This window comes from Macaca thibetana, chromosome 7 (assembly GCF_024542745.1).
Source record: "Macaca thibetana thibetana isolate TM-01 chromosome 7, ASM2454274v1, whole genome shotgun sequence".
NCBI lineage: Eukaryota > Metazoa > Chordata > Mammalia > Primates > Cercopithecidae > Macaca > Macaca thibetana.
In genome coordinates this window covers 55,387,096-55,398,024 of record NC_065584.1, presented here as the reverse complement: position 1 = coordinate 55,398,024, position 10,929 = coordinate 55,387,096, and positions in this window count along the sequence as shown.

Genomic DNA, 10,929 nt, shown 5'->3' with positions numbered 1-10,929 from the left:
TATTTAATTTGGCAGATTCGTAAAGTGTGGTTGCCAGGTTTTAAAAGTGTGGTTGCAAATTAGAGTTTAAAATATTCATTATAATACTTGGTATTAGAAGATATTTTTTTCCTCCAGTTTTTACCCTTCCAGTATGATCCTTAAATTAGTAGAACCATCTTATTTTTTACATAGTGTTATTATTGGATAGCCACTCCTAAAAAAAAAAAAAAAGAAGAAGAAGAAGAAGAAGAGAGAGATGCTTGTTTTTTCCAAAGTCTCATTGAGTTGTTTACCAAAACTATTTCCTTTAAGCAGTTATAGAACTAGACGATCACTTAGAATGATTTCAAACCAATCTAGGCATCAGTGTATTTTGATACAAACAATCTACGTCAAATCAGCTCTTAAGAAAAATAAATAAGTGGTTTGCTTTTCTACAAATTTAAACAAGCCAGGCAAAATTTAACTAAAATCTCGACATATAAATAAATCTTCCCTGTCCACCAGGCATTCTAAAGTTAAGAAATTATTCTAAATGGGACTAATTAGGCCCATGGGTAATTCCTAAACATAAAATTCTGAAGTTGCTTTGAATCTAGAAGATTGATTCCTTTTATCAGATGACTTGTTTTTCTCCAGATGAAAATGTCAACTACAATTTTTCACCCCACCTTACCCCTCCCCCTAAAATCCCAGAATAATGCCTGAGAACTGAAAATAAAAACACAAAATTGGACATAATATCACTAGCAGGAACAAAATGATTCACTCTGGAGGCCAAAGTATAAGAATTTAAGCCACTTATTTAAGCACTGGTATATCTCTAGAACTTTGTTTTCCTCATGTACTCCTGTTCCATGCACTGTGCTGGTATTTCATTTACACCAAAATATATGTAGAAGGAGTTGAAAGTAAAAATCCTCTGTAATGGTCATTACCTCCTATTAATGGCAATTTAAAGGTAACTTAGAAAAAAAATTACTAAAATTAGCTATGTAAATATTCCCTTTCTAAAAATCTTACCACATCAGACATACCTGTTTAAGTTACTGATTCATTATCAAGTTAAATAAAACAATAGAATTTACTTAGCCTGATATATTAAAGAACTGAACTGTGATAAAAGAAGATCTAGACTTTATTCTTTGCCCCCAGTAGTCAGAATGAAAAGGGAGAAAGAAACTATAGTTGGGATTCCCTGCAGCATGCCAGCCCTAAGTTTAGGTGTTTGGATATGGGATGGACCAAGCTGTCTGCTCTGAGCTGAGTTGTTCCTCAGTGGTTCAGTGTGGCCCTGGTCATCTTTTCCAAGAAAGAACTGAAAAATTCTGGTGCTAAATTGTGGCCTTGAATCTCCAAAAATCTGATTGGGATCTGAGTTTTCTTAGAAGGTATAAGATGACTCTGGAAGACCTGCATCACAAAGTGGGTTGGACCCGCGACAACCCAGAGCGAGACCAAAACTCTGGAAACCACTCCAACTCCAAATCATGATGCTTGCAGAGGCCTCGAACCCTGAGGAGGGAGGCAAAACTGATTCACATCACTACACGCCCATGTAATTCAGTTACACTTCGGCATCTCTGTCTCCTCAGCGTCAGTGCGCTTTGAGAGAGGGATTATCCTAATACTAATGGCAGGTCAGCTCTGATCTGAACCAAGAAATAACAACACATTCCAGTTTAGAATTTGGTGACTTTGAAAGGCAAGGGAAGACAATTAGCTCTCACTTAGGCAGAGTTTTGTTTATTTCACTTAGCTTAAGCCAAATCTAATGGTTTTTGGAACTTGGGAAGAGCCACTACTTGGAACTTGGGAAGAGCCACTACTTGAGCCATTTACAGAGAGAGATGCATTCCTCTCTATAAATGATTATTTCATTCATGTTGACTTGCAATGCCTACTCTTACTTGCTCTGTTACAACCTGAATATTTGAAGCCTCTCTTCTGCCTTCATCAAACACTCCATTGGCTTTCCTCTCAATCACCTAACAGCACTATAATTGATTTTTAAATTTACAAGTCATTTTGATGACCTAAAATACATTCTATGGAAAGAAGTATTATTTTAGCAATTCACAAAAGCTACATTTTAATTTATACATGGGCCAAGGCCATGTATTGGGCATTACTTATTTCAGAAAATTACTTTTTTTCCCCCCTGGCAGCTTTTGTGTTACTATACAAAAAAATTAAGTGCATTTTCTCGAATATTTTTATTTCTTATGAAATGTATGTACTATGTAAGGTCAATTTTAGTGGTTTAATTCTGTGATCCATGTATTTCATGGCACATGATAAATCCTAATAAGGTTAGGTATTAGTATCATCTTAGATGCCCATTCAGTGGCCCCTCTGACCTCTTTACACACACCTGGCTCTTATTTCTGATTCTCAGTGGTGGTGGTGGTGGGTGCTAGGGGTGATGCTATATATTTATTAACTCTGAGTAACTGTCAAGAAAAATGACAATACACAAATGGGATGAATTTGCATCTCATAGAATGCAGTGAAGATTGGTACACATGGGAGAATGTAGAGGACCGAGTAAGTATAAAAGAGAGAGGAGGCCAGGCGTGGTGGCTCACGCCTGTAATCCCAGCACTTTGGGAGGCCGAGGTGGATGGATCATAAGGTCAGGAGATCAAGACCATCCTGGCTAACACAGTGAAACCCCGTCTCTACTAAAAATACAAAAAATTAGCCGGGCGTGGTGGCGGATGCCTGTAGTCCCAGTTACTCAGGAGGCTGAGGTGGGAGAATGGCATGAACCCAGGAGGCAGAGCTTGCAGTGAACCAAGATCGCACCACTGCACTCCAGCTTGGGCAACAGAGTGAGACTCCATCTCAAAAAAAAAAAAAAAAAAAAAAGGAACCAGACAGACAGAAAGACAACAGGGCATATGACACCTCACCATTTTGGTGCCCTCCTCCAGATCTTATCCAAGTTATCAATGCCCATCTAAAAACAGTGGGCCAGAACCAAACACCAGTAATTCTAAACCAGTCTTACCAATACTGAATGCTGATATTTCAGTTCCTGGCTTAATCTGGATATTATGTTTCTATTAATGCAACCTGGGATTACAAAGCTATCTAGAAACCAGGTCGTATCTTTGAAACCTCCGACAGATAGAAGAAGCAACAGCATTCCAGTTTACATAGAGGAAAACTGGGTGTGCAGGGGCCAAGTGAGTTGGTCACTAGAGACATCCTCATAAGGTACCTTTATGATTATGGTGCTGATCTTGCCAACCTGAGACCACATAGCCATTTTGTTTCTCTCTTGTCTCTTATCTCTTGCTTTTGGATTGGCTGTGTACACTAGGGATGGGGAACTTTGGGCTTGTCCATTGAACCTGGTCTTTTGGGTTAATAATTTTGCCGCTGAGATTATGTGGAACTAGATGCCAGTGCCCTACCCCAGAGAACAGGAGTTCTCTTGAAGTGGAACTCACTGCTTTGAGTTACCAAACATTTTTACTAGAGTTAATTGGCAATACTCATCTCAGTCCTAACAGTGTGCCTGACAGATCATGATAAATAAAATGTTTAACAATTCAACAGTGGCACAAGCAAACCTTTGAAGACATAGTGGAGCCTTTTATAGCTCTTACAGAGCTCGTCAGTGCGGCCACATTGTGAAGTGTTCAGAGAACAAGCCAAAAAGCCCTAGGCTTTTGAAAATCCAATGTTAACTTTTTATGTTTTTAAAAATAAATGGCCTCATGTCCCCATGGATGAAAGGTATGATAACCAAAACACTGTGGGCTGCTTGTTGTGGTGTACTACTCTCTGACCTGTAAAAATAATTTTTTTCTGGTGTGAGTAGGCGTTCCGATAAAAGAAGAGCAAGCCTAATTGTAAACTAGAGACTTGACTCTCTTGACTACCTTTTATGGTGATGGGGGAGCTGGACACCCACTCTGAGAGGAAACACTTTCAGATGTTCACATCTTTCCATGACATGCCAGTCTGGAAAACTAAGGAGAGTGAAGAGTCAGATTCCTGTCTTCTACAAATTTCTTCTGTGTTTTCAATGAAGTTATAGTAAACTACAATGGCTGCAAAGAAATATTAAGTGGGGAAACAAAATTATCCTGTTATCAGTGTTAAAGGCTTTTTTGAATAATAAGGACTTTCTTTTGTTTCTCTAGTTGAGCACATTAAAATGCTACTAACTGGAATCCTTCATAGCAGGAATTTTGGATTAAGAGACAAATCACATGGGGGGAAAAAGCCTGATAACTTTATTTTTAAACTAATACACTGAAAGGTTAAGTGAGAATCGTGACACTGGGATTAGAATGCAGACGTCTAATCAGGGAATCTTCCATCTAGATGAACTTTCCATTGCCCAGGCCACCCCTCTCTGCTCTCTCCCCCTGCTCATTGACTCCAACCACACCGGCCACCATGCTGGGCCAGGAGCACACCCAGCAAGCTCCCGTCTCAGGATCACTGCCCTGGCTGTTATCTCTGCCTGCAACAAATGCTCTTCCTCCAGGTAGCCCTGGCTCACTTTCCTCACCTTCTTGAACATTTTGCCCCAGAGATGCCTCCTCAGTAAGGCCATTACTGAACCCTCTTCCTAAAACTACACGCCCCTGCCCTACCCATTCGCTTTGCCCTCCTCTATCATTTCCCCATATGAGTGACCTTAGACATACCTCAAGATTGACTTTTTATATAATACTCATGGTCTGTCGCCCCCGAGTAGAATATGAGTCCCAAACAGAGAATGCTGCCCATTTTGATGTCTAATGTTACGGTATCTCACACTTGCCAAGTGTCCTATACATGTAGAATTGTATCTTATACATTTCAAGGCCTTTTTCTATTTTTTATTTACTCACTGTGTTAACAGCAGTGAGGGTGTGTGGGTCTGCAGCAACTCGACTTTTGCCTCCCAGGAGGAAAGAATTTGGCTGAGGGCAATAAAGCAGAGAGAGAGAATGAGGCAGTTTTAGAGCAGGAGTGAAAGTTTATTAAAAAGTTATAAAGCAGGAACGAAAGGAAGTCAAGCACACTTGGTTGAGGGCCAAGCAGGTGACTTGAGAGATCCAAGCATGCTGTTCGGCCCTTGACTTGGGGTTTTATACATTGACATAGTTCCAGGGTTTCCGTTTCTCCTCCCTTGATTTTTCCCTTGGGGTGGGCTGTGCGCTTGCACAGTGGCCTGCCAGCACTTGGGAGGGGCCCCATGCAAGGTGGGTACTGAAGTTGTGCGCATGATCATTTGAGGCACTTTTCCCTTATCAGTCATGTGTTCCAAAAGGAGGGTCATATGCCAGTTAAACTCCGCCATTTTGCCTCTTAGTGCACATGCTTGAGCCTGCTCACCCAACTCCCAAGATCTTATAGGGAAGGTGCTCATCACCACTTTCAGCTGTTTTCTATCTATTGAGATGCAGCCTTTCCCTGGCACCAGCTGCAACCAATTACTATTTTAAAGAGGCAGTTTAACAACCAGCTATCACCTGATGGCTGCCTGACATTCCTGGGGTGGGGGACTGTCCTGTCCAGCTCATGTCTGCCTAGCTACCTACTCTAACAAGTATATTCTTCTAAAGATATTTTGAAAATGATCCCATACCATGTTTTGAATGTGGTAAATCTCATTTAGTCTTCAAAACAACACTGTAAGGCAGGCACTCTCCCCATTCTACAGATGACAAAACCTATTCAAAACTAAGCAAATAGCTCAAGATCACACAGCTTTTAAGGGAAAGTTAAAAAATTAAACTATTTTCTGGCCAGGCACAGTGGCTCACGCCTGTAATCCCAACATTTTGGGAGGCTGAGATGGGCAGATCACGAGGTCAGGAAATTGAGACCATCCTGGCTACCTTAGTGAAATCCTGTCTCAACTAAAAATACAAAAAATTAGCCAGGCATGGTGGCACACACCTGTGATCCCAGCTACTTGGTAGGCTGAGGCAGGAGAATCACTTGAACCCGGGAGGTGGAGGTTGCAGTGAGCTGAGATTGTGCCACTGCACTCCAGCCTGGGCAACAGAGCGACAGTCCATCTAAAAAAAAAAAAAAAAAAATTAAACTATTTTCTGATTTCAAGCCAGGGATCATTCTACTTACCCTACATAATGGAGATCTATAATGGCCCTCTATTTCCAACTCTATTCCCCTGGAAGGAAAATCCCATTGGCATGGCCCTGGCCTATCACCACCACATTTGCAGTATCTAGGATTATGTCCGGTATGTAGTAGGTGTTCATAAATATTTGTTGAATGAACGCATGGCTAATGTCGAGGATACAATCTCTGTCAACCTCTGAAAGACTTCATCTTCCTCCTGTTTTCTTTCCCTCCTGTCTGAACAACTCAATGTGAAGAGCTTTGAGTGGGGCAGACTAAGGCAGGCTTCTGCAGCTGGGGGTGTGAGAGCCCACACAGGGGCCTGGAGTGGAGTATCGAAGCTCAGACGGGGTGAGGATGGGGGTGCTGCTGTGCAGAGTGTGGACTGGGGAGAGTGTTCACACAGAAAGGCAGCCTACAGTGGGCATCTGAGTCCAAAGCGGATAAGGTTATTCACACAGGAGGTGTGATATGGTGTGGGGCACTGGAACCCAAAGAGGGAGGGAGTAGGTGCCCTGGTATTGGGTTGTGGGGCCTGAACAGATTGAGGCAGAGGAGGGTGTCCATTCAGAGGAGCAGCCTTGCTTGGACAAACAGAGCCCAGGGGCCTGGGGAGGCTGTCCACATGGGGTGAATTGCTGTAGGGAGGCAGAGCCTGACTGAGAGGATGGGGCACCCTTGCAAGGGGATGGCCTAGTGATGGGGTTTAGGAACCTGAGTGGGGTGAGACAGGCATGCACTTGTGGGATGGCCTGGCAGGAGCTGTCAGGACCCAGGCAGGGTGTGCATGGCCTCCACGTGGGGTGAGTCAGGGACTCAGATTGGGGACTAACAGCTTGAGCAGGAAGAGGGAGGTGTGGGGAGGGGAAGATGCTGGGGATGGGAGATTGGTTACATACAGAGGGATTTATCAAATAAACAAAGATATTAAAAATAACAAAAAACAGTTTAGTCAGTTAGAGAAAAATGAAAAGAGAGAAAACTGGAATGAATGCTGTGGTGTTGGATTGGAACTGGTATATTGTGTTAGCTCATATTTTTCAACATATAGAGAGAAATATGGAAATAAATTCATATGTAAATATGTGTGAGTGTGTGTGTGTGTGTGTCTGTGTGTATCCTCTAGCTCTGTCCACTGAGAATAGCTGGGATTAGCAACCTCTTCCCCATCCAATAGCAATGAGCACACCTAGCTCATAGGTCTTGATTTCTAAATACTATTTTCCTCTAAAAGGAACCAGGGCTCTTCTGAGAAATGGCTGACTTCAAAACTGGGGCACGGAAAGTATAAAGCAAGCCTGGAACATCTTAATTATAAGGAAGTGCTCAAGGAATGAGAGAGCCACTTCACAAGAACACAGAAGCCAGTTTGAAAGGGGATTCCCACTGACCAAACTGGGGACAATTTGAGCATCAACATATATAATGATAATAATAGATTATGACCCCTTGAAAAAAATAGGAAACAATGATTCCACACAGATAAAAACAAATTTAAAAATGAAAGTTTAATGAGAAACAGGCAACTTATAAAGTTTCAAAGTACCTGACCATAAAATAACCATTAATTAGGAAGGGAAAGAATAACTTTACAGTAAGAAATCCTGACAGACCCTAATGTAATCAGGAGACCAAAGTAAACTATCAGCAGTGACAGAACCAATTAAATTGTAAGCCAGAAGACAAACTGCAATAAGAATACAGTGTCACTTCTGGGATATTTCTTCTTGTCGAAGAAGTACCTGAAAGAAGTAGCCTAACCCTAATCATGGAGAAATACCAGACAAACCCATATTGAAGGATTTCTACAAAATGACTGGTTTGTAATCTTCAGAAGAGTCAAAGTCACGAAAGTTAAGACAAGAGTGATGAACTATTCCAGACTGAAAAAAACTAATGGGACAGGACAACCAACTGCAACAGGGGAATCAGAACTCTATTCTGTTGCCATAAAGAGCATTATTGGGACAACTGGCAACACTTACTAGGTCTTGAGGAATAGATGCAGTAATGCATCCAGGTTAACTCCCCGACTGTGGTTATTAAATTGTGATTATATAGGAAAATGTCCTTAGAAACACACCATGAGGTCCTGAGGAATGATGATGCACCATGTCCACAACCTAATCTCAAAGAATTCAGGGGAAAAAAGTTACGTGTACTGTGCTCCTAATGTTTCTGTGAGTTTATGATTGTTTCGATACTCAAAACAATTACAAAATAAAACAGTAGGCATACTCCCTTCAAAAGAAAGCAAACCAAAAAAGGGCCATACTGTTTGCACATAGACATACATTAACGATGTAAACTAAAATCAATCTAATTCCTATCACTCTAATCTTTCCTCATATATTTTGTTTTTGAGTTGTGAATGAAGATGCATATATGAAACGAATATCAAAACTAAATGCCAATGATAGCTATCTTGCTCGTTGGAGAATGAGGTGGTCCACAAAGCTGCCATCTATCTGTCTATCCATCTATCTATCTATCTACCTACCTACCTACCTACCTACCTACCATCCATCTATTTATTTATTTATTTAGAGACAAAATGTCACTCTGTTGGCCAGGCTGGAGTGCAGTGGTGCAATCTTGGCTCACTGCAACCTCCGCCTCCTGGGTTCAAGAGATTCTCCTGCCTCAGCTTCCCGAGTAGCTGGGACAACAGGTGCGCACCACCACACCCAGCTAATTTTTGTATTTTTAGTACAGACGGGGTTTCACCATGTTGGCCAAGATGGTCTCAATCTCTTGACCTCTTGATCAGCCCATCTCAGCCTCCAAAAGTGCTGGCATTATAAGCATGAGCCACTGGGCCCAGCCAAAGCTGCTCTTTATAAGACTGTTATCAACTTGCTCACCAACAAGTCAGGCTAAGCATTTATATGACACGAAAGGAATTTATATACTTATCACTCTGTTCCCATTAGAGAGAAATAAACCAAACACATTTACAACTGTGAACTGTTATTTAAATTTACATGACTTATTTTGGAAAAATAATGCAGTTATTTCAGCATTAAGTTAATGATAATTTTAGATATCATATGAAAAAATAATTCTGTGCAAAAGAAAACAGTAGTCTACCCACCAGAGGTCTAGCCCACACTGTGATTATTTGAATTTGTGGGCTTTTGCAGCTTCCTCAGAATAATGAGTTCATTCTTAACTACAGAATAGCTGCACTTCAACTTTCTTGTTCCTCACTTCAACCTACACAGATGCAACAAGGTTTTGAATCTCCCAAATGGAGATTTATTGTTCTTAAAGATGAATTTCCGTAAGTCCTTTCCCATAATGAAATTTCCATTGAACTTTCCATGCATTTCCATAAGAGCAATAAGGAAATCTGTTTGCTCACTTCTCCTGTCAATCATAAATCTGTACTCAAAAGCATGGAAGGATTGTGTTTACTCTGCAGACTGTGCACCAGGATACCCAGGGGAGGGAGCAGATTGTCAGGAAATTAGTCAGAAGTACTGCCTCATCTACTTAGTGCTAATCTCCTCCCCAGCCCATCCTCCACCCTGGTGTAGGGGCATTGCCCTTGGAAGCAGAATAGCACAGTAGTTGGTATAAAGTTTGAACTTTGAGGTTGGACAGACCTCACTTCAAACCCTAACTCTGCCACTTGCTGTGTAACCTTGAATAAGTTACTTAGACTTTCTAAGCCCGTTTTTTCACCTTCATCATGAGGGTAGTAGCTGCCCATCTCATAGGATTTCTGCAAAAAGTCAAATGATAATAAAATCATACCAAAAAAGTCACAAGAGGTGTATGAAATACTTAATGTCTGGTACACGGTATGAGCTTTAAAAATGCCAGTTATTATTATCATTTATTGATATTTTAAAATGAGAATCTGATCATGTTTTCAGGATCCCATACTTCTAGTGTACTGATTTCCAATCCTCTGCTACTCAAACCTTTCTCATCATGAGGGACCTACACACACACACACCACCAACAACAACACTACCAAAACTAACAACAGCACCACCAACAACAACACAAGCAATATAACAACACTACCAATACTAACAACACTACCACTAACACCAACAACACTACCAATACTAACAACAGCACCAACAACAACACTAGACTTACTACCAATATAACAACACTACCAATACTAACAACAATACTAACACTAACACCACCAACAACACTACCAGTACAAACAAGAGCACCATCAACACTACCAATATAACAACACTACCAATACTAACAACAACAGCACCACCAACAACTACCAATACTAACCACAACAGCAACACCACCAATACTAACAACAACACTACCAATACTAACACTCACCAACACTACTAATACTAACAGTACCACCAACACACTACCAATACTAACAACAAAAAACTACCAATACCAACAACACTAACCCCAACACCAATACCAACACCAACACCACCAACAAAACTACTACCACCAGCACTACAAATAGCAACAACAACAACAATACCAACACCCTCACCCACCCACTACCCCTCCCAACATCATCATCACCATATTTGTGTTTGCCTGATGACTGTGACAGATGTTACCAACAAGTCTAAAGTTGACTGGAGAGCCTGAGGAGCCCACTGAAGCCAGAGGTGTTGCAGCTGCTTGAACCTATGTTGTGTTCACAGCAAGAAATCCCCAAAGAAGTAGTGACTGGAGTGACTGCCCCACCTGTCTCCATCCATCCAAAGACATTCGGAAGCATTCATGTATGTATTTTCCCCCAGGTAGTCTCACTGCTGGCTCTCTCATTTTGTTCAGGTCTCTGCTCAATGTCACCTCCACAGATAAGTCTTTCCTGGTCTATATAAATATAAAATCACTCAA